Raw genomic sequence first — 25,970 nt, 5'->3', positions numbered from 1 at the left:
TCTAGAAGTCACTCTGGTGCCTTAATCAAGTTGTTTCAAGGGATTCCATCACTTCACCCAAGGCTAAACTTTTACATTTTTAAATGAATGAATCTTCCGTCATCATAAATCATTAAAAAATTTTTGTTTGCCGTGGGACACAAAAGATTTTCTTAGTATTTAAGCTGCAGCTAAAAGACAAAAGCACTATAAAATGTTATAAAATGATCTATTCTATTTGTGTTCTATATTCCAAGTTTTTAGAAATCATACAATAATTTTTTGTGAAAAAACAGCCTGATCTCATGAAATGCGTCTCTATAGCACGCATTGTATTTATCGTGCAATTTATTCTTGAAAATTAGTTTTTATGTGCATATGATACGCACTTTATGGCGTGTAATACGCACGTTTACAGTGCGTATCATATGCACGTAAAAAATACTTTTCGTGTATAAATTGCACTATAAATACAATGTGTGCTATAAAGACACATTTCATGAGATCGGGTTGGAGAAAAAGATCCCCATCTTGCGCCAAGAAGCATTATTATGACAAGTTTGATATCAGTTACTTAAAATGTCTATACAATAGTACATAACAAATGTAGGTTTACAAATATATTTATAATATAAATATAAGCATAACAATATCCAACATGCACAATGATATCCAAAGATTGAAGAATGTGATGAAATCCTCCTAAATGACATAAGAACCATGTGATGGTACAGTGATATTTCTCCAAATAAGACTGCATGAGTGAGCGAATACCCTACTTAACTTCCTGTTCATTGGCTGAGATTTTTACTGTTGTCATTCATGGACATTTTACACGTTAAGTGAAAAGGTCAAGGCGGATTTGTCATCTGCTGAGACAGGCAGCTGCAAAATAATAGCAGGGTCGTGTTAGAAATCAGGGTCAGCTTAGCAAATGTGCTTTCCTGAGAGACAGCCAAACCCCACTCATCTACTCTGTCTGCCCTTATCGTGAGCTGCCGTATGAGCTGCACACCCCCATAATCAACAATATCTGCATTAAAACCTGCAGAGCTACTGCTACACACACCCTGACATTAACGTGTACAGTCCCCAGGAATCAGTTTAATGCCCAACATGAGAGTTTAAATGACTTTGTGAGAAGACCATGGCTGGTCATGTGCATTGAGTTTGTCGTGATTGAGGTGAGGGATGAAGCGAGACCTTTTCAGAGAGTGCGAATGGCTCCATACTTTCTGTCTTGGATCAGGTCGCAAAACATATAAAGCCTTAGAGGTAATGCATTGTACTGAGATTGCTTTGCTACAGGGTTTGACACTGCGGGTGCGGTTACTCATAAACAAACAAATTAAGCAAACAGACATGCACATGCACTCACTCGGTCACAAACATCTTATTCCACTAGTAACACAGAGTCTATGTTTCTGTGAAAGTTAGATGGTGTTAAATGAAGATCATGACTTAGTTTACTTGTGCTGCTTTTCAGATGTATAGATTGTATTGCTCTTGTTCCACTGTTGCTTTGGTTACCAAATAAACAACGGCGTAAATGAAAAGCATGCTTGAGATGAAATATGAGACGTGATCCGTGAAGAAAATAAAATCAATGTAAGTACCACTCGAACAGAATATTTTATTTCCAGCAAGCTGATATTTGATCAAATTCTACAAAAAGTATAAAAATCATTGCATATAAGAGGTCCTCACTAATACCTATTAAACTGTCTGTGTGTGGGTCAGATGAAAAAGCAAAAATGTTTCATTGGGTAGTTGATACAAAATATAATTAAATCAGTAAAAACTATCCAAGTCTATTTTAAAGTCCTCATCATGTTATAAAAGAATATCAAATGTGTATGTGTGTGCATGTATGTGGCAAGGGAATATACCACCCACATGCTACATCTTCAGTCATTAGATAATCTCTCTCTAGTCACAGCAGAGACAAACTGCTCACTAACAAAGCCCCTCCTACTTCTGCTGTTTAACCCCATATTCTCCTTCACATTAACAAACAAACAATAAAAATCTTGCTTCCAATGTACCATGAGCACAGTCGATGTGAAATCCACAGCCAGAACAGCATGTTCTTACCAACCAGCTTAATAAACAGTCTTGAGCACGATGCCAGACAGTGAAAATCCATCCTGCAAACACCTCCTACACAACTGCCCATCAAACCCATCCAGTGCCACCATGGAGTTAACCGCTGGAGCAGTACCACCGACAGCAGGAATTCACCATCATTTCGACACTGAATTAGGGACCAAGTGACCAATCTGCTAGATTGCGTAGGAAGGGAGGGAGGAGCCGGTGGTGACTGTGTGAACATGATTGGAAACTTAAGTGTATTGAAATGTTCTATATGTGCTACGGCGCTACAAAACGGAAAAAACACAATTTCTGCATTAACTCTTTCCCCGCCAGCGAAAAAAAAAAAAGAAAAAAAAAAAAGAGTTGCAGCCACCGCCAGCGTTTTTTGGTCATTTTCACAAAAATGTCAGGGCCCCCAGAATATTTTGTTACATAGAACATATAATATATCAAAAGAAAGAACAGATCCTTTGCTTTTAAACAAAAATGTTGATAAAATGTTTTATTCTAGCTTCATGCATTCTTTTTTTTTTATCAACACTTAAATGTGGGTAAGCTCCATTAAAAAAAGCAACATTTTGAGCAAAAAGCTGAGAAAATTGTGTTTTTGACAAAGACTGTGTTTTTCAATCAAAGACTACTGTATGTCTGGATTGGATTCAGTACAATGATCAAAACAAATGGAGTAGATTGAGTCCATCAACACCCCTAAAGCTTGTACAGTCCTAACCACTTCCTGGGTCGACGTTTCACTCGGTAACATTATAGGCTGTTTTGATTTTTATGCTGTTTTTTGTTAATGATTGCATTATTTTTCAAATGCATCTGCTTATATATGAGATCGCTCGTTTCTGCTTCTTCTTTGCCTGTGTTTTGATCTGGAGAAACTGTACTCGTTCAGGAGATTCGTAATAGCGCCCCCTACCTTATAATGGCAGGGAAGTGTTTTCTCTTAAAAGACGAGATAACTTGTCAGTGGCGGGGAAAGAGTTAATCTCTCCTTTTCTCTTTCTCTCACTTAGTAGCAAAACCACTGCCTTCTGGTGCATCATCTGAAGTGTAATAAAAAAAATACTTGGGGGTGGCATCTGATTCCCACACTGCTTGAGGAGAAGAGCTGCAGACTGTGGTGATCCAAATGCTTCAAGAAATACACACACTATGAGGCAGTCAGAATCTTCTAAATCATAACATGAAAAAAAGAAAAACAATAGCCTGAGGTGGTTTACTGGTCTTTTCTGGTTTTCACAGGTCTCCCTGCCAAGCCCAATTTTGCTTGTTTAGCTGGTTTGCCAGCTGGTCTCTGTCCTTTTTTCCTGTATTTTTATCATCTGTCAGCCAAAAACTGTTGCGTAGGAAATAATGCTCTCGCCTGATCACCCACTGAAGCTAAACAGGGTTGAAACTGGTGAGTACCTGGATGGGAAAACTCCTGGGAAAACAAGGTTGCTGCTGGAAGAGCTGTTAGTGAGTCCAGCAGGGGATTTCACAATGTGGTCTTTGTGGGTCCTAATGCCCCAGTATAATGATGGGGACATTATATTGTCAAAAAGCACCGTCCTTCGAATGAGATGTCCCTCGGATGTCCTTCAAAAAGAGCAGGGGTGTAACCCCGGCATCCTGGCCAAACTTGTTCATCGGCCTCTGTCCATTATCATGGCCATCCAATCATCCTACTCATTAGCTTTACATAGACAGCTATTTTTTCAATCTGAATGAAATCATTTTGATTGCTGAATCCAAACATGATCAGGTTGATGTGTGTGTTTATATTTCACAAGATTCAAATACAAATTTTCAAATTTTACAGTTTCCCGCTGTTTCAAGATGTGCACCCTAGCCATCCTCCTACCATTGCTTCTTTAATAAGGAGCAACAATTTTAGACACAATATTGCCATTTTGACCTACCACCAATACACATTTACAGTCTGCCAGGAACACCGCTCAGCCAATCAAATTGGAGGACTAGAACTAACTGGTATATAATGCTAAATGATATCCTGTCACTCACATGACCTCACAGAAATCGCAAACAACAACCATCCAATGGTCCAAACAATTTCCAATGGACAAAATCAAGTCCCGCCCTACATTTACGTTTCACTCGTATATGTCACAACAGGGAAGAAAAGACTATTGCAACTTCCCTTTCACGACGACTTTAAAAGAACACATTTCAGATTTGAAGTCCACGAACAGGAACTTAAGCCGTACTGATGGGGCGGTGGGGGTACGAAAGACAAATAAGGCATTTTGAACAGTGCTAACAGAGGCTCTTGACTACAAGACTAACATGACTACAGAGCCAAACAGAGCGAGAGAGAGCAAGGAGGCAGGAAAGAGGGAGAACAGAAAGGAAAGCAAAAGTTTCCTGTGGATGAGGGTGGAGGAGAGATTGCTGTTTGCTGCTGTGTGATAAAACACACACCTCAGAGGGATAAGCCTCGCTTAATCTCCTCGCCTGCCATTTTTCAATTACAGGAGGTTGCAGCCAGGGAGGTTGGGGAGAGGAGAAGGGAGGATTACAAGGATATCTGGGCTCTTATATTGAAAAAAAAAAAAAAAAAAAAAAACTACGACCCCCTACATGGGGAGAGGGGGGACTCGGTGGACAAGTGAGTGAGGAAAAGAGATTTGTTGGTCCCGCACATAGACATAGTTGCTTAATTCACCCTGGAGTTAATGTGAGTCTAGTGTCTCCATCATAGTGCCAGTACTCTGGGGAACGCGCCAGCAAGAGCGAAGTAAGACAGGGATAACAAATAATACAGTAGCTCACCAAACTAGCTGGCAGGTTTAAGAACCACAGAAGCGGCGAGAGTGCTCAGACCCTTAGATGTGAGGCGTGGGGTGTCTGGGGCATATGCAAACACACACACACACACACGCAATTACGAACGGCCTACCGAGGATCGTTTGAGAGCGATCTCCTGTGGAGTCACATGTTGTACAAGGATATGTGTTTATAGTGGTCATGAATTAAACATTTTATTCCACATTCAGATTGTCCTGCAGAGAGCTGTGTGTGTGGTTTTATTCTATCTGGCTATTTCCACTGGATACAGTCCAACAGCAGAACACACTGTGGATTTGAGCATGCAAGTTTCTGAAAAGTTTAAATGTGGTGCGTGGACACGATTTGCATCCCCCACAAATAGAAAGGCCTGAGTTAAAGAAAGCTGCAAGCTTAAGAGATGATTTTGTGTAAGTGAACTAGGTGTGTGCTTGTATCTAATCTTTCATATGCATTAATGTAGATTTTGGTACAGATGGTATAGGAACAGTAGCAATTACAGTTATAACGAAATGTAATTTATTGTAGCTACTGAATTCAATATACAATACAGTTTCCAACGCCAATATCCTAAAGAGCATGGTGGTCCGAAAACTGGTATATGCTATATCACACTTTTTAAATGTTTATTAGATATTGAAAGACTTGTTTAAAAAAAGAAAGAGAAAAATTTGGTTGAAAAAAGAAAAAAGAAAAGAAAAGAAAAGACAACACTGAGACATTTCTCAAAATGTCTTCTTTTATGATCCACAGAAAAAGAAATTCATACAGGTTTGAAATGACATAAGGGTGAGAAAATGACAGAATTTTTATTTGTCAGAGAACTGTCCATTTAAAATGCGAAAGGTGATTGGCTCAACAATGATTATACCTCAATCAAGATTTTACATTGCATATTCCAGTCTTGCGCCAACTGCCATTAAGATGAATGGAAATGTTAACGGATACCTTTCTCCAAGTATTACGGACCTAATTTAATGTGACTGGTTCTAATTTGCTTTTTTTTACAGATGACATTTAGGAGCTTCAAAAGGATTACTTTCACATTTAAATTAATTTTATCTAATCAAATTGATTTATGAAATAAATTATCAGAATGATATTGTGTCTGATTGCTGAGAAATTGAAATTTAGCTAAAAGAGACCGTGACAACCCACATACTGTACAGTATGTATCAAATGGCGAGGAAAAACCTTTAATAAATAAAGATCGCAGGATTTGTACCTATGCATCTGCACAGGTTGACTGACGTTAACCAAACACCCTTGCTCATACGGCGGCTGAGTCAGACAGCGCTGTGCACGCCTCTGCGGGTACATGTGTGTTCATGAGGCACTGCTCAGTGTGAGAGGGCACAGAGCACCTGGAGGGCTTCCATGAGCAGGGTTGGATATTAAAGAGCACTCAATCCTCTGGTCACATTCACAAGAGCAACTATTTGATTTATCACTGAGAATAACTCCCCATATCTCCCTCTAGTGCTCTTTCTCTCTTACTCTAGCTCTCCCTTTCAGTCAGCTCCAGGACCTCGTATTCCCTCGACTTGTTGACTACTCTGACTGCACTTTTTTTTGTTTAGCACAGATCTCTCTCTCTCTCTCTCTCTCTCTCTCTCTCTCTCTCTCACACACACACACACACACGCAAAATCCCTGGGTTTCTCCTATTTTTTTATAATAAGCTAATGATATTTCTTAAAGAGACAGTTCACCCAAAAATGAAAATTCTATCATTATTTACTCACCCTCATGTTGTTCCAAACCTGTATGAATATCTTTCTTCTGTGGAACACAAAAGAAGATATTGTGAAGAATACTTGTAACCAAACAGTATTGGTGCACATTGACTTTCATAATATGAAAAAACAAAAAGAAAAAAAACTGACATTTCTCAACACATCTTTTGTTTCCCACAGTTCTGGAACATGAGGATTAGTGCTGCTATTGTTCCCTAAAACTAAATTAAGAATTAGTAATTTAAATAAAGCTAAAATGAAATAAACATTCCTATTATTACATGAAAACTTATATTAAAATGTTGCTTTGGCAACTACCTGAAATAAATAAGTTTGAGTAAAATCAGGTACAAAAACTTGATAGAGCTAAAAGAAATAAATATATTTTTTATTATTATTATTAAAAACGAATTAATAAATAAATTGTATATAAATACATAGTGAATAATACTAAAATAACACTGATAAGGATTAATAAATAATGACATTAACTTTTTGGGGGGCGGACTATCCCTTGCATCTAAACTTCACACCACCTTTCCATCATTTCCAGTAAGACATTATTTTGTATGTTTTGACGTTGTTGTCTTTGTGACCATTGTACCCGTAGTAGAATTAAACTGAATTGTCTGGTGTGGACAGAACTAAACTAATTTCACCTATAAGCGGTTGACAATGCTAACAAGGATAAGAGAATATTGCTGTTCATCTCCAATACATGTATGGTTAAGGATAGTGAATGACAAAGTGGGGACCAAAGAATAGGCCTCAAACAGAGAATAAATGCAGAGTTGTGTAAGAATAATTATTCGTATCATTGGGACAGTGGCTTCTCTGCTTCCCCAAAAGGGCCAGATGGTGTGGTGACCTGGGTGCTTTAAATGGATATTATTCTCTGTCTACTACCCAGATGCAACCATTATGGGTGAGTGGGGCGCCTCAGGGGACAGGGTCATCAGGCTCACTTGGGACTGATTGTCCCAAGTACATCCTCCATAACACCTCAGCTGACAGGAAAAAAGAGCTAATGTCCACTAGAGCAGCACATCTCCTTCACAAATCTAACATACAGTTGAACTTATTGTAGGAAGGGAGCTATATGCTATATTGAGCTAAAAGGTGGGAATTTTTCAGTGAGTCTTTTTGCAGATTACATCGTTATGCCAATAGGTGATGACAATTAAATGTATATGTCAACGCTAATTCATTCAGGCACTAAACACGTTGAGCGTTGAGCGAGTCAATAAATCATTCACCCATTCGATCAAAACACTGATTCATTCAGGAACGAATGATGAAACAGCACTACAGTGAGCTGTTCTGCAATGCGCGATGGTTCATTCTGTGTTGGCTGTAATTGTAACCTTTTAATTGGCAATATTGTCTAACATGCAAGATGCTCGATATGAATTATTTTACCATTCTGAGTTTGAGTCCATATCTGGTGTGGCACAAGCTGTTTTAGGTCCTACAGTGCATCTCATCTTCATGGACTGAGCCAGATTTGCCCGTTCTTGCTGTGAGATGTTACCTCACTCTTCAACCAAGGCACTTGCAAGTTCTCACACACGTCTGGGGGGGAAACATGTTTACACGTGGTTTGGCACTGCAAGGACGATTAACTATCCTTCCTGTGTCCCTGTAGCATTGTTTTAGGCGTCTTACATTACGGACATTGCAGTTTATTGCTCTGTTCACATCTGTAGTCCTCAAGCCTCCTTGCAGCAGGACTTTGGCATGTTCACAGCGGTGATCAGGGACCCTGAGCATCTTTCTCCTGGTGTTTTTCAGAGTCTGTAGAAAGATCTCTTTAGGGTGGTTATGGAGTTTCTTACTGCCAATTAACTGTTAGGGCCCTATCTTACATCCGGTGCAATGCGGCCCCATGCGCGACGCAAGTGTTTTTTGCTAGTTTCAGCCTGACGCAGTTATCATTTTCATGTCCTGTGCTACGTTGTTTTTAAATAGCAAATGCATTTGCGCCCATTTGTTCGCCCATGGGCGTGCTGGTCTGAAAACGAGTTGTGTTCAGCCGTATTGTTAGCGCGTTACTATTTTGAGGCGACTGAAATAGACTGTGCCATTGACCAAATGAAGACTGTGCCATTGACCAACTTTTTTTTTTGTTATTTAAAGAGCGCGTTAATAATAGGCACCTATAGGTGAGTCCACAACGCACGTACACTCTGTCCCGGAGATCAGGGGTCCCCAACCCCCGGGCCGCGGACCGGTACCGGTCCGTGGGACATTTGGTACCGGGCCGCACAGAAAGAATAAATAACTTACCGTATTTTTCGGACTAAGTCGCTCCGGAGTATAAGTCGCATCAGTCAAAAAATGCTTCATGAAGAAGAAAAAACATATATAGCCTAAATCGCACTGGACTATAAGTCGCATTTATTTAGAAATTTATTTCACAAGAAAAAATTTAAAATGTTACAGACGGGACAGTTCTCCGTTACGGACGTGAGCGCTCTGAAAGCGGCACTAAAAGACTGCTTTAAAACTTTCACAGAGACCTCAAGCAGAAAGCACAAAGCCTGTCTTTAAATTTTATTAAATTTTGTATTAATTGTATCTTAATTTTAATCAATGTTTCATCAACCAATTGTCTGGATTTAATAAATAAGAAGTAAATATATTAGAAAATAGATAATCAGGACACGGAGGCGCCGGCGCGTGAACCTGGAGCTCGTCTCATAAATGAACCGAAACTCAGCGTATAAGGTAGCCTACTTGCCTCACAGACCTGAGACATATATAGAAAGCTTGAAATGTCTACTTTTAAACAGAACAATTCAAAACGAAAGAAAACAGACTGCTCTCTGCTTATGTAATCCGTATGAAATGTGCATTTCTCTCTGGCGCGTTCACTACTGCGAAGATCGCGAGTCAGCATCATCAACTTCATCTTTGCAGCCGACACTGACATAAAAAAAACTGGTTTATTAGTAAACAATTTAAATGTCTCATGCTATATTTTACATATTCATAATCATTAATTTTGCCGGTTCGTTGTGACAGCTTTTAGGTGCTTTATTGGCAGCGCCACCCTTACATGTTACATGAACGCATCTGCACCGAAAACATGGAGATTTTTTTCTTTTGGGGGGCATTTTGTTTGTGTTCAGGCTTTCTCAGTTGTCTTTAGGCGTGATGTTACGAGGACGCTGCTAATAAAGTTGCGAGTAGGCCTACACATTGGATTCACGTTTATTATTATATTTAAAAAATACCCCAGTTTTCATGCCGGTCGTATCATTTTATTTTGTTGTATTTATCCGACACACCTTAAAGGCCGGTTCGTGAAAATATTGTCTGATATTAAACCGGTCCGTGGCGCAAAAAAGGTTGGGGACCGCTGCCGTAGATGGTCTGCTCGTGCGCGAGGTTAAATCAGTTTCCTCGCTAGAGAAGCGTTAAGTTTTTCTGCTTGCAAATTCCACCATGTAAATAGCGAATCCGCCATGACGCGAGCGCAACTGGCTTTTAAAGGGAATGGGAGATGAGACTCTGATTGGTTTAAAACTTGAAAAGGGACAACCCTTTTAGACCTTTTTAGACACATTCTAGTTACAATGGCCGTGCCAGCTCTTACGATAAAAATAAGGTGGATAGCTTCTAAATCTATGGAATAAATCATGCAGCATCATATTCAGATCATGACCATAAACATCTGAACATGGTTGGAGAGCCCCACTCCTAACATCTACAAGAAGTCTGTCTTCCACTCCTTCTTTATACCAAATTTCTATATAACCCTGTCGTTCAGTCTCAGTAGTTTTCAGATTCTTTATTAATTGCATTTCACTGTTTTACTAAAGTTTCTCTACCACAAGATTGCATTTCCAAACAGGCACCCGAACACAAGATAACATGACAGCATTTATTGCATTTTGTCGGCACGTCCTGAGACTCAAGTCATTTATGATGTAGGAAAAAAGAGCCACAGTGGCATCCCCGATTGCAGCAACTTCCATTTTTATTACAGATATTTTCTGCCAATTTCTCAGGAAGTGACTATTTTGTTCTCTTGAACACATGGGATGGAAATGCTGTTTTATTTGCCAATTTTGTATTTGATATTTCAATTTTGCGCTTGAAACTTTGGATGGAAACATTGCTATTGACTGGTTATATGCGGAAAGAAGCTTAGTCAATAGATATAGCTCAGGTCCCTCCTTCAATGTCTGATAGTCTGGCAGACATCCATAACAACATACAATATTCATATCTTTTCAAATCCTCAACCCTAATAATGAGAAATGCTGCCTTAGCAAACATCACTAATAAGATTTCCACAGAACAAGGTCTGCAAAATATAAACATGTAAGGAGAATAAGAGCAAGAGGGAGGAGACTGAAAGATTGTGACTTGCTGAAATAATGATCATAAACCAGTCATGTTCCTAAGATGTTTCAGGAGCTGAGTAAAGGCATTGCTTTGGAAATAAATTATAGATCAAAATGTTTTGCTTTTTACTCTTCTCTGTGGCTCGGTCTCTTTCTTTCTCTTGCTCCCGATCCTCACTGCTGACCAAGAGCGCTGTGGCAGTAATGAGGCCAGAGACAGCAGATGAAAAGATGATCATCTTCGGAGTTTGTTTCTGACGTGTGAGGAATCATTAAAGTGTCGGCGAGGGAGTCTTTGACAAGCTGCCTCTGATCACAGGACAAGAGACTCTTTCTTTCTGGCTTTCTCCCTCCATTCCCTTTTCTTCTCCTCTGTTCTTCCTCCCCCATTTCTTTCTTCAGCACAGTTTTATGTGTACTCCATGTGTAAGGGGTGCAGATTTCATAACACCATATTAATTAATTGTAGTCCGTTTATGTTGATAGAAACATTTTAGTCAATTAAAAAAAATTATCTTTTTTTGTGTGTGTGTGTGGGGGTTCCACAGGAGAAAGAAAATAATAAAGGTTTGTAATGACATGAGAGCATGATTAAATGATGACTACTACTAGCACAGTTTGCTAACAGTTACTACAGACTCCAATTATTCTGTACATAACTGCAAACCCAAGCTTATTGAAAACAGTCTGTGTGAACAAGTAACCCCCTTTCCAATTCTTGAGATAGCCAGGAATAACATCTGTAACCATAGTGATGGTCACTAAAGTAAATATTAAATAAGGCAACCTCCGTAACACCAGGAAGTCTTATCACTATTCCGCACACAGCAGTTTTTAATAAACGAGCCCAATCGAGTTAAGGGTTCATGCGTCAAATCTTAATTAACTGACAGTGGCTATGAATGCTCAGATAACAAATCTGGTGGGGATAGACAGCAATAGGATCTAAAACCTTCAAACACACAGTTCATATCTCCCTCTCTGAGTTTCCAGATGTGGGCTTTTTGGGGGCCAGAAGAACTGCGGAGGGGGAACGCGATTTCAACCGAGGGAGCCTTTAGACAGATCCGTGACACAATCAAATCAGTCCCTGAAATTAGCCCTCCAAAAAGGACTGACTCTAGTATTCTGAAGCAAATAGAGACACTTATAGATAACAGATACTAAAAAAATGATAATATGATTTGAGAGAGAAAACATAGTTCACTTAAGACTTGAGAGAACACTGAGAAAACAGCTGGGAAAGCAGACCCTCTGTTTGTGATTTTGCCATCTGTTTAATTTTCTGCCTCAGAAATCTCTGGAAGCTCTCGCTACATTTCAAACAGTCCCAGCCGCAGCCTCTCAAGTGCGTCTCTGTGAACTGATGTTTTAGTATGCGGCTGAAGATGCGGCCGTCCTCCGCCCTTCAGAAGTGGAGCGTGTTGAGCACTCTTCTTTAAATAATGGTGCTGAGACCCTGCTGGGTTCTGCACCGCATGAGGCGCAAGATCAGAGCAAAGAGGAAGTCATATTAGACGTTTGTGCTGCCTAAACCCTTATGCATTTCTCTATCTATATCTCTCACAATATATTTCTTTGCTTCCCTCTTTTGACCTTTTAATTGCCGTATCTCTCTTTCTCTCCCTCTCCTCATTCCCTCATTCCTCTGCTCTTTGATATGTTAATTCTGTCATCAGGTCTCTTGCCTAATTGGCTGCCTCCTTGTTTTAATTAGGTATGTATAGCTTGAACTAAGACGTCCCCAGACTACTGCATGTTGTTTTTGTGTGCGTGTGTGTGAGAGAGAGAGAGAGAATGAGTGTGTGCGCGAGCTCAAACGGGTCAGAGTGACATGATGAATTTTCTGCTTTCAGGTCTCTGTGTTGTGTCAGGCCCTTGCGTAAGGTACATCTCTCGTGTTGTCGTAGTGACGGCACGAGCTCCCTGCAGCTGTGCTGTTGTTCCCAGAGAAGCTAATCTGACTGTATGACTGAGCTGACGGTCATGAGGTCATGTTTGTCCAATTACGGCTGCATTTGGCCTCCACCTCTGTAAAAAGCTGAACTGAGGAGGACCGGGATGATGCGGTGTCCCGGTTTTACTAAAACACATAAGGACCAAGCTAAATTTGAGCCTATACCATTGTGAAAAAAATGCACACTTTAGCATACTTTATTAACTTATTGCGGAATAGTGTAGCTTTAAAGCATATTCTTAAGTGAAAACTGTATGGTTTTAGACATTTAATTGCGTTTTAACAGCAATTACATTCAATTGAGATCAATGCAATTAGCTGAACATGAGAGTGCTTTTTGAAACACTTAAGTACTTAAAGGGTTAGTTCACCCAAAAATGAAAGTTCTGTCAGTAATTACTCACCCTCATGTTGTTCCAACCGCGTAAGACCTTCGTTCATCTTCGGAACACAAATTAAGCTATTTTTGATGAAATCTGAGCCATGTCTCACTCCTCCATAGGCTTCTATGTGACCGAAACTTGCTGGCCCAGAAAAGTTATTAAAGAGATCGATAATATAGTCCAAGTGACTCCAGTGGCTCAATCTTAAGTATATCAAGCGACGAGAATACTTTTTGTGCGCAAAAACAAACAAAAATAACGACTTTATTGCACTTTTCATTTCATTCTCTCTGGGCCTCGTAGTGTTTTTGCGCTGCGCGTCTGTGTTGCACGTCATCACGCATCACACACATGACCGGCGTCGGCCAATAGTGAGCCTACGTGGTGACGTGTAACACAGACGCGCTGCGCAAAAACACTACGCGAACCAACTAGAGGTCCAGAGAGAAGGAAATGAATAGTGGAATAAAGTCGTTATTTTTGTTTGTTTTTGCGCACAAAAAGTATTCTCGTCGCTTGATATACTTAAGATTGAGCCACTGGAGTCACTTGGACTATATTAACGATCTCTTTAATAACTTTTCTGGGCCAGCAAGTTTCGGGTCACATAGAAGCCTATGGAGGAGTGAGACATGGCTCAGATTTCATCAAAAATAGCTTAATTTGTGTTCCGAAGATGAACGAAGGTCTTACGCGGTTGGAACAACATGAGGGTGAGTAATTACTGACATAATTTTAATTTTTGGGTGAACTAACCCTTTAAATACATCCTATATATATATATATATATATATATATATATATGTCATTTCAAAATTACTATTGTCTTTGAAATATGGTTAAAGTGTACTGTTGAATGTATACTGACAAGAATTTATGGTAAACTAAAATATACTTTAATGTAATTTCTATTAAAACTTGTATGTCATGTATTTAAATATACTTGTAATTATAAGTGTATAAAGATAAGTGTACTTCTTTAGAGCACAACAAAAGTTTATGAAAACATTATTTCAATTTAACTTTAATGTAAGACTTTTAATTTGACCTTTTAAATGTGAACTTAAATGAAACTTTCAGTCATGACAATTTACTCTCTAGAAGTTTTAATTTGACCTTTTAAAAGTGAACTTAAATGAAACTTTCAGTCATGACAATTTACTCCCTTAAAGTACACTTAAGTGGCCTTTTATTTCATTAATGTTATATTATTTGCAAGTACAGCTTTTCAAAAGAAAATATGTTAAGATTTGAAGTACACTACAAGCACACACTTCTTTTACACAAGGGTATATAGTAGATGCTTTTATGTTTCAAAAGCTACATGCATATAGTTTTATGTTTATGTTAAAATGTAGTTCAAATGACAGCGTAACTGGGTGACATTTCAGATATGGTATTTACAAAGACTGCAAATTACTTTTGTTAAATGTCCCATCTGGATTAGATGTATAAATAAATTCGCCTTTAGGTCTTTCTCAGAGAAATGTTTTCTGCATGGTTGCCCCCAAGAAATGTCAAAAATTGAACGCTCAGACAAATAAGATCTGGTGTCTTATTAAACAGAGACAAAGCTATATTCACCTAAAATATAGATTGTTTGAAAGCAAAATAATAACCACCGTTAATGAAAATGCTAAATGATATCTAGTATATTATTTGTTTAAAGCATGGACCTCACTGATGGGGCTTACAGGAGTACATCATAAAAAAAAAGAGAGGAAATGCTGTATTAGATGAAAAAACGCTTGAAAAACATTGTAAGAAAAAGTAAAAGAGATGAAGACGAAGAGAATACAAAACCAAAAGTGAGCCAATATCAGCCTTATTTCCATTATTGACATGGCAGGATAGAGACACGGAGCTATTTCTTCTGAAGCAACGAAGACAGATCGAGTGAATAGTTGTGGAATGACAGGAATTGAGTGATCTGGAGGGTGTGAGCGAGAGATCAGCAGGGGGTCTCTCGCATGCATCTGACTGCAAGAACATGGCACATATATGCCGGAGAAAAGACAGATCTGAGAGAGTGGAGGAGTGAGAGATCGCAGAAAGACTGTCAGCTTTACGACTTCTAATGCATTAAGTGGTTCTGAATCTGGAGTGACCATAGTTTTCAAAGGAGATTTATGAAGATCATACATTAGTGGATTATTCACATCAAATGCTATGTTTGCTATCTGTCACATCAGACAGGAAATACGAACAGTCTTCATTATGGACGTGTATAGTGTAAGCTGTATGTTGTGTGAGTGATACGTGGAGGAGAGGTTTTTTTATGTAGCGAACTGTGCGATTATGTAAGCTGACCTATATTTGCCATAATCAGATCAAAGCGTGTACAAAATAATCCAGAAACAACTGAAAAACAATGCCGAATTCACTCAGCCAAAAAGAAGGAGGAAAAAAGCAGGAAAGTCACCAAACCCGCTCGTGGAAATGTGCTGAAGATGAGAGGGTACTAAAGTTCATGCCTTAGGATGTCTATGTTCATCTGGGATGAATATTTCATGCTTTGTCAAGCTGTTTATGGCTGCTTGTGGCTCACTTTTCTTTCCATCTCTGTCTTTATCTCTCTCTCTCTCTCCACACTTTAAGGAGCCTTATTCCTCTTTAATGAGGGACAAATGTACATTACAATATCTTAGCTTTGGTTGCATCGCAGTTTACAGAAACATATCAACCACAACACACCACAAAAATATTTAAGCAGTACTTACAAATTACATTTGTTGACTGTATTAAATTGTGCTGCATAAAGCACTGAAAATGAGCTGACAGCTGAGAGTATTTGCAGATACGCAGGAAAGACAGAGGATGTGGAGGTGTACCATGACCTGAAAAGCTTGTGTGTGTGTGTGTGTGTGTGTGTGTGTGTGTGTGTGTGTGTGTGTGTGTGTGTGTGTGAGTGTGTGTGAGTGTGTCTGTGTATGAATCAGAGGATGCAGAGTAATGAGATCCCTATTTAAATCTTAGTTGGAAATGTATGACTTGGCAAACCTGTTTAGATTTTGTAGGATTCATCAGGGTTCTTTTAGGTTCTCTTTCTCTCACTCAAGGTCGGCCTCTGGGCCGCTAGGTGAGATTGTGAAAATGAACTCCTTTGGTGTAAAAATGAATCATAATCACAATCACAATTAGAATTGAAAAACATTCACGATTCATTTCTGAATGCAGCACAGCCCTGATTTTCAAAACTATGCTTATAAATGATGTTTTATTGCAACAGACTTTGCAAAGAAAAAGGCAAATTATGTTTTCACTCTTCAAGTCAGAGTACATTTAAATTCGTGGCGTTGATTTATTATAGTGTTATAGATCTAGTCACGGCACAACACTTCTGGTGTTCAAATGGTGCTAAGTGACTTTACATTGAAAGTTGTGATCTACTTATTTTATATATAGACCATCTCACAGGATTCAGCTATGCATCTGTTGCCTTCCATTTAACAAAAAAGACTGGCATAATGATTATACTATCCAGATAATAACGTACTACACATAGAGTATCCACAAACCTCCATAACGTAAAGTGCTTTGAATCACCGCGTGAGGTTGTCACAGCAGGCAGGGTTTCGTACAGTATGACTCATGCTGTTTGATGTAATACATCATTGTAAAAGTGAGTGTGAAAAGGGCAGAGGTCAAATTATGAGTCTTAGCCACAAATCTTTTTAAAGGGATAGTTCACCCAAAAATGAAAATTCTGTCAGTAATTACTCACCCTCATGTTGTTCCAATCGCGTAAGACCTTCGTTCATCTTCGGAACACAAATTAAGATATTTTTGATGAAATCTGAGCCTTGTCTCACTCCTCCATAGGCTGCTAGGTGGCCCAAACTTGCTGGCCCAGAAAAGTTATTAAAGAGATCGTTAATATAGTCCAAGTGACTCCAGTGGCTCAATCTTAAGTATATCAAGCGACGAGAATACTTTTTGTGCGCAAAAACAAATCGACATCACGCATCACACACATGACAGCGTCGGCCAATAGTGAGCCTACGTGGTGACGTGTAACACAGACGCGCTGCGCAAAAACACTACGCGAACCAACTAGAGGTCGAGAGAGAAGGAAATGAATAGTAGAATAAAGTCGTTATTTTTGTTTGTTTTTGCGCACAAAAAGTATTCTCGTCGCTTGATATACTTAAGATTGAGCCACTGTAGCCACTTGGACTATATTAACGATCTCTTTAATAACTTTTCTGGGCCAGCAAGTTTGGGCCACCTAGCAGCCTATGGAGGAGTGAGACAAGGCTCAGATTTCATCAAAAATATCTTAATTTGTGTTCCAAAGATGAACGAAAGTCTTACGCGGTTGGAACAACATGAGGGTGAGTAATTACTGACAGAATTTTCATTTTTGGGTGAACTATCCCTTTAAGTGATAGTCATTGGTGTACATTATGAGTGATTGAATGATCCGTGAATTACATTTTTTGTATCCTAAAATCATCTCTCATTTACCAATTCTCTTATTGCTTGATAAAGTCAATTCCACATTTACTGACTCACCAGTGCACTTGTGTTTTGACTCAAGGGTTCACAGGTCCACCGAAGCCATTAGTCAGCACAGTCATTTGTCGAGCGTTGAGGTCATGCAAAATAAGCTGTTTCACGAGAGCTATGGGGAGCACAGAAATGCTCTCCTGTGCAGTGCAGTCCTCTCGGAAACAACAGCTCAACACAGCCACCAACCTCCTTCAAGCCCCAGATCCTCTCCATTAATAAGCAGAAAAGCTCTCTGCTCCTTCACTTCATAAAGGGACCTTAAATCAGAGAGGGCAGCCAGAAATCATGACAGAGTTTGGAGCTCTTAATGAAACACCAGAACACACTTCCCAGACCCTGATATTAATTACCACCTCAGCAATGGGAAGACAGTCTGTTTCTCCATCTCACAAGTGCTCTCACCTCAATATCAGTCTCAGTGTGCAGCTAAAGCTCTGCCAACTCAGAGTGCTCACTACGATCTCAGCTCACCTGACTCGCTCTGGCTTCATCATGAGAGATTATATTTTCATCCAGAGACCAGAGTCTGTCATATTTCACTTTTAAAGTAGTTTATTTTGACATGTAGGACATGCATGGTGATAGACACCATATTATTTACAGATCAAGTTGACATTTGGTCCCATTAAGAGCACCAAAATGTTGACTAGTGAACATAAGAAATTACTATTTTATTCAGTAAGGATATATTAAATTAAATTAACGTGACATATTTTTTGTAATGTAAAAAGGTTTACTATTTCAAATAAATGCTGTTCTTCTGAACATCAAAGAATAATAAAACAAACTTGGTTTCCACAAAAATATTGAGCAGCACAACTGTTTTCAACATTGAAAATAATCAAAAAAGTCTCATATTAGAATGATTTCTGAAGGATCATGTGACACTGTGAAGACTGGAGTAATGATGCTGGAAATTCAGCTTTGTCATCACAGGAATAAATTACATTTAAAAAATATTCAAATAGAAAACGGTTACTTTAAATTGTAATAATATTTCCCAATTTTACTGTATTATTGATCAAATAAATGCAGTCTTGGTGAGAATAGGAGATTTATTTATTATTATTATTTTATTTTTTTATCTTACCGACCCATAACTTTTGAACGGTGTTCTATGTTTTTAGCAGATATATTAATTTAATACATTCATTTTCTCCCTGGAAAACATGATTATTGATTATGTTGATCTCACATTTTAGTTCAATTAATGTATTTAAATGTATTTAGTAAGTGAAAGGGTCGGGTGACAAGAGGATTACAGAGAAAGAAAGAAAAAAACTACTGAGTGTACCTTTAAAACATGTTATTGCCATAACTTTAGGCCTTAAATGTTGAACCAAGTTAAAATGGCTGGGTCCCACTCTGCCAATCTAGCATGGGGTGCTCATTCAATATGTTTGGAGAGAATAAACAGTGTGTGTGTGTGTGTGTGTGTGTGTGTGTGTGTGTGTGTGTGTGTGTGTGTAAATCAGCCGCTGTAAAATTAACTATACAGCATTAATGGAGAACGTTAGACTGTAGGGCTTAGTAAACACATGCCTATTTTTAAAACACGGGCTCTGGATCAGCAACTATGGCAGACAACTCCTCATAACGCTGCATAAAATACACATCGTTCATTATGTGCTCCATTACAAGAAAGCGCATAGCTGTTTTAGGCTATGCTCATATAGCAGCACAATATGGTTGTCAGTCCAATTTGAAATATAATCATACACAGTTGAGTTATGTAAAAATTGACAAACGCATTCTATAACAGAAGTTACTTACCTTGTGATAAATCAAAACTGCATTTTAAGAGTGAATTTAGTTAAATGTGTGCCGTATGAATACCTACAGGTGACAACTATGTACAATTGACAAAAGCCCCAAAAACTATTTTCATACATTCACACTATCATTATATACCATTTACAACATGGCAGAAAAAAATGGGTGTTTTTTGAAAGTGGAACAAATGCTAGACAATTTAAAAAACAAAACAAAAAAAAACTTAAAGATACAATTCAGAGTCTTGATATTTACTATCATTATCTGTGACTACGATTACAACCATTACTGGAGGCTATGGAGAGATGAGGATTGACTTTGGTTACCCATTCACACAGACTGCGTTCGATCTGCGCCAGTCTGCTATTGTATATGTGCAGGGCAATTTCAGAGACACACCTGTTAGTAAATACGACCATCAATCTCAAACACAGACACATCCTTTCAAAACTCTTTTCTCACAATCATTTACTCCAGAACCATATACAGGCTTTTGGGTCCTTTCGACCTTCTCTTCTCCAGCAATCTGTCATTTCTATTCAATTACAAAACCCTGCCTCTTTGGCAGCCTGTCACCTACCATGAGGAACAGCTGAGAGTGTGAACAGCTCAGTTTAGATGTGCCTCAAAAGATATGTGTGTGTTTGCACATTTTATTTGTCATACAGTCTCTAAGGACTTGTTGATTTACAAAATAAGTGTCTATAAGCACATGTTCAGTGACTTTTGGCCCTACAATCTACAACGTTTATCAGTGTGTCTAACATCTTTCACAACAGCGTCAATCACAGCGGAAACTGCTGTTTGCCGTGTCTGTCACACAGATTCGCGATCTATTCACTACTCTCGGGAGAGCTTTTACACTAGTATTTCCGTCACTGAGCCATGTGTATAATAACGTCCTCCCCCCCACCATCAAAATCTTTCTTAAATGCAAGGCCATCTGCTTGTGGATTCAATATAGGAACAAAGGGTACACATGTGAAGGATAAAGAATTAATGTTATTTTTCTGACAGTTCTTTGTAGCTCAAACCAAAGCCTCGGATTAAGTCTCGACACAGAGAGACAAGCACATGCTGCAACACTTCACATCAGGGGATGGAGATGAACACACATCAAAGCAACACACATGCACCACATCAGAATTTAACAAAATGATGTTTTAGTACTTTTAATGAATATATACACACTACAAATCAAAAGTTTGGGGTAGGTTAGTTTTTTTTTTATGCAAGCTGCATATACTGTATTTGATAAAATACAGTAAAAACAGTTTTCTATTTTAATATATTTTGAAATGTAATTTATTCCTGCGATCAAAGCTGAATAGTCAGCATCATTACTCCAGTCTTCAGTGTCACATGATCCTTCAAAAATCATTCTGATATGATGATTTGCTGCTCAAGAAACATTTCTTATTAAAATCAACGTTGATTTTCAATAAAAACAGTTGTGCTGCTTGAAATTCTTATTGAAAGTATACATTTCTTTGATAAATACAAATTTTAAAAGAGGAGCATTTATTTGAAATAATAATTTATTTTTGATCAATTGAATGTATCCTTGGTGAATAAAAGTATTAATTTCTTTCAAAACAAATCTGACCGTGAACTATAAAAAAAAAAAAAAAAATGTTTTGCCAAATCAGGAGATGATTTAAAAAAGTAAAATGTATAACAAATAACAATTAGCCTATTGCAGTGTGTTTACACAGTCTTGTTATAGGCAACAAAATGCAATCAATAATTGTCCTTAACTACAGCAAATAACACCACACAGACTCACGGTTCAACAACATCCACTTTAATGTCATCACCCCAACAGCAACACCAGCTAAAACCACCCTCACTCTCACTTATATATGAATGGCACACAGTATCACGCATATAGTATGTTGGGAGTCACCCCAGGCTGTTACCAGACTAAACAGCTGCAAGAGGTTAAACCAACCAAGTTTATTCATTAACATTTCTAAAATACTACTGTCAAAATGCATAATGTGTATTTTTAATTACACTAATGAGTTACACTAGTGAGTTGTACACAACTACACTGATTGGCTTCATCACTGTCTCCTCTCCACCAGCAAGCTGGTGTGTGGTGGGCATTCTGGAGCAATATGGCTGCCGTCGCATCATCCAGATGGATTCTGCACATTGGTGGTGGTTGAGGAGATTCCCCCCTTCCATATGTAAAGCGCTTTGAGTGCAGAGAAAAGAGCTATGCAAATGTAACAAATTATTATTAACATCATTAGTTGTGTCTAATAAGAACTAGCTTATTAGATTCATTCAGGAACTGAACTACGCTTGTCGCGCTGTATGTTTCGTGCTGTAAATTCAGTTGCATTATTCTAAGGGGCTGTTGAATGCTTGCATTTGATTGGTTGACAAACGTTCTAAGATGTGTAATTATTTAAACGCACGGCTAAAGTAGTTCCAGGCAGGTCTTTACCGCATTAAAGTTCCATATCACTTCACCAAATGATTTCAGTTATTTCAAAGTCTCCTCTGATGAGACACTGATGAGCGACTCAAGTCTTGCTTTCAGTACTCACAGCTCATTTCTGTGTGTGACCGGTTGGCCATTATGGCACCAGGATAAGATTCTCTGGGTACGATCTAGCTCAGTCACACATGTCGAATAGCCACAGACGGCCACACATCGACAGTCTGACTGTGACTGATTCTGTGACAGAGTGTAAGAAAGCTATATTCTCACACATCCAACTGGCTCTAGCTAGCTAGCAAACTGGTCTGTATCTTCTTTATTACATAAACTGCTTTCATTTGACTGGTGACCCACATTACATTTTTTAATCATATGCGACATAAACCTGAATATATTTGAGCAGTGTGAACAAAAATCCAATCTTTTCAAGTCCAATTTCCAGCCCACTTTCATATATGGCCCTTCAACTAATACATACCTGATCCATGGTCATGTGACCAGAGTGTAAACCGCCAGACTGACACATCTCAATACGTTTTTGACAGTACACTTTCCGCACAAGCACAAAGTAAAAACTATTACATATTTTTTCCAGCATTTGAAGCTTTTTTATCAAAAAATGGGTAACACTTTAGTTTAACGTCCAATTCTCACGATTAAAGTGGCTTGTTATTAGCGTGCATATTACTAGGATATTGGCTGTTTATTAGAACTTAAAGCACATATTAATGCCTTATTCTGCATGACTATATTCAACATCCCTTAATCCTAGCCAATTCCTAAACTTAACAACTACCTTATTAACTATTTATAAGCACAAATTAGGAGTTTATTGAGGCAAAAGTCGTAGTTAATAGTTAGTTATTAGTGAGAATTGGACCTTAATGTAAAGTGTGTCCCAAAAATGTGAAATTTTAAAAGCAACATTTCCAATGCTGTCCCAACTAACCTAACTGTCTGAATGTTTTTTAATGTTTGCCTTGTTTTATTTCTCACCAATAATTTTAGGGAAATGAACAATAGACAGAACGATTGAAAATAGATTAATATGAACTAGCCTGAAATGAACTGACAGCAGACAGATGCATAGATTGATGTAACTTGAAAGTTGCCAGATACAGAACGAGTACCGATATCAGCCGAGAACAATCATGGGGCTGTTTTCAACATGACTACAGAATGTGGAGCCATTACAACAGTCTGAAACGAAAAACCAAGAGCTGCAAGTACCAAACAAACTCCATCTACCTCAATGGCTTGAGATGGGCCTCTGATCAATACTTTCAATAGAACTCTCTATTTCTGTCTTTTAAGAGAGAGCACAGATTGACTCAAATTGGTTCATTCTTCCTCTAGAAATCTTTAAATACATCTTATAAAAAACATTAAGCAATTTGACTAAAAATGAATACAATACAAGTTGCTCTTGCATTTCATTTATTTTATTGTCAGGCATCTTCCAACTAAAGCAACTTACCAGAATGAGGTTAAATGTTGTTTCTGAAGCATTGTGTAATTAAAGAATTAACTGTAAATCATGAACGAGAAAGATTAATTGAAAATGTGTCTTTGAGAGTCGTGCAACACAATAGATTGTTCTGTGCTGTTATGCCAGAGCTGATTGACTTCTCAATTATTTTAGAGCAGGTTGGACACACACCCACCCACACACACACACACATACATGTGCACGCATGCACACACAAACACACACAGGTTTGCCATCTTTGTGGGGACTCTCCATAGACGTAATGACTGTACAAACTGCATATTCTATCTATCCCCTTACACTAACCATACCCCTAAAAAAACTAATTCAGTATGAAGTCCCCACCAGGATTTAAAAAAAAAAAAGCATTCACACACACACACACACACACACACACACACACACACACACACACACACACACACACACACACACACACACACACACACACACACACACACACACACCAGACTTTACAGAGAACATCCTGTAGAGCAGAAGGACCAAACAAATATTAGTGATGGTCAAAGTGCACCATAATGTTCTGTTCTGCAATAATAGAGCCCACCAGATCAGGTCGCAGAGAGAGACATAATATGATTTAGCAGACACCATTTCACCATACGCAGTGTCACTTATTAACCCCCACTGAGAGACAATATCACAGATGTTGCTCATGTCCACAACTAAATGACTCATCTACACACATGCCTCTTGGATAAATAAAAAGTCATGCTGCCCGACATCAAAATCCTCTTAAAAAACTCATTGCGCTCAGGCAACCGATTTGAAGTCCATAGAGAGACAAGACAAAGAGAAACACAGAGGGTCAGATTTACTACATTAAACAGCTGCCTCACTGATTCAGGTCAGTGCAAATAACCTGTTTTTTTCACTAACCAACATTAACCAGTTTAATAGGGTGCTGCTTGTGCTGAAATAGTGCTGCCCTGAGTATTTAAATTAAATAATTATTCTTTTCAACACAAACAGGCCTCCTTATCTCTATACAAATTATTTTATAATGTATTTTATACAACTGTCAGTTCTGATCCAAAAAGCACTGGGACTTTTCTGCAGGTTACATCATTATGCAAGTGACTCTTATGTCACTTAATGACTGAGTCAGTGAATCATTCAATTAATTCATTCAAAAACACACATCAAGTGATCTAGTGAATCATTTTTTCAAATAGTTCATTCAAAAACTGATTCATTCAGGAATGAAATACCACTTCCTTTCTGCTTATTTTCTTTGGCAGAGCAAAACAGACTGGGCAATATTGGCCCTGTTTACATCTGGTTTTAAGATGAGTTTTGGTCGATCAGATCACAAAGTAGACGAGGGAGACACATCCTGGTTTGGTTTACACCTGGTGTTTTAATCTGTCTCTTTTGTCCACTTTCAACCACTTCTGTCCTGATTTCTTCGAGGAGACGGTCTATGGGCGAGTAAATGTATGGGCTTTTTCAGATCATTTGATCTAATGGACAAACTAACCTCATTCAATTTACATATGAACGCAACCGGAGACAACGGAAAAACACATTTCTGCTCGGATAGCCTCAAGACGACGCCGAAAGTGGCGTGTGTGTGAATCAGAAATGGTGAGAGAACATTGTGCTTGGTACGTTTTTTGTCTTCAAACCAAACTTGGGTCTCCAGCTGACAAAGTTTAAATCCCGTCTGGCTAGCGCGCTTCCCATGACACTGTAAAAAAATTCTAACCCTCCCAAATAAAAAAATTCAAGTGACCGATAACATCTAAATTTTTCAATTGGCCCAAGACAAGTGAAATTCTTGTTGCAATAGTCTGTTAACATTGGCTCAATGAGAAATAATACGTCAGACTAATTGAAAAATGTTGATGTTATCGGTCACTTGAAATTTTTGACTTGGGGATGTAATTTTTTTTTACAGTGAATGTAGGCAGAGAGTATGTGTTCTTTTGTGGCTGTTTAAACACATTAGACCGCATGAGCGTTTACACTACGAAAGCAATCCGGGCAAATTAGTTTTTGACTACCTCTGGAAGTGGTCTAAAGGGGACAAGCTCAAAACGTTTTAGACCCCGTTTACACCTGTAGCATCATCTACTTGTGATCGGATCAACCAAACACATCTTAATGCCAGGTGTAAACAGGACCATTGTGTCTAAAAAGTAATATACACAATTTTGTTTATTGAACTTGAATACAAGAGAAATCCATTCACAGATAGAATTCTATTTTATTTTTATTAAAAATAAGAGGTTTGAGTAAAACAGCACTTACAGTGCCTGCCTCTATGGGAATTTAACATAGGGGTGTCCAGACTTATGCACCCTGTATTTTAAGGAAGAACATTTATTTATTTACAATACATTATTCATTCACAAAGAAAATCGGTGTCCTTAAAGGTTGGATTTTTCCTAATTTTTTTAATTAAGGCATTAAGTTCAATTTCC

General features: G+C 38.4%; 1 protein-coding gene across 2 annotated transcripts in view; it reads right to left on the bottom strand.

Annotated features, from left to right (window-relative positions):
• Nucleotides 1–25,970, bottom strand: part of elfn2b (extracellular leucine-rich repeat and fibronectin type III domain containing 2b) — a 90,850-nt gene that overhangs the window by 28,401 nt on the left and 36,479 nt on the right. The window contains exon 3 of one of the 2 annotated variants that reach the window (XM_084423564.1): nt 6,615–6,651. The exons of the other annotated variant lie outside the window; for it this stretch is intronic. The gene's annotated coding sequence lies outside the window, so the exon portion shown is untranslated. The remainder of the gene's footprint in view (nt 1–6,614; nt 6,652–25,970) is intronic. 2 annotated transcript variants of the gene reach the window in all.

The sequence above is a fragment of the Rutilus rutilus genome (assembly GCF_951802725.1).
Source record: "Rutilus rutilus genome assembly, chromosome: 1".
NCBI lineage: Eukaryota > Metazoa > Chordata > Actinopteri > Cypriniformes > Leuciscidae > Rutilus > Rutilus rutilus.
This window is presented reverse-complemented; position numbering and strand designations above follow the sequence as displayed.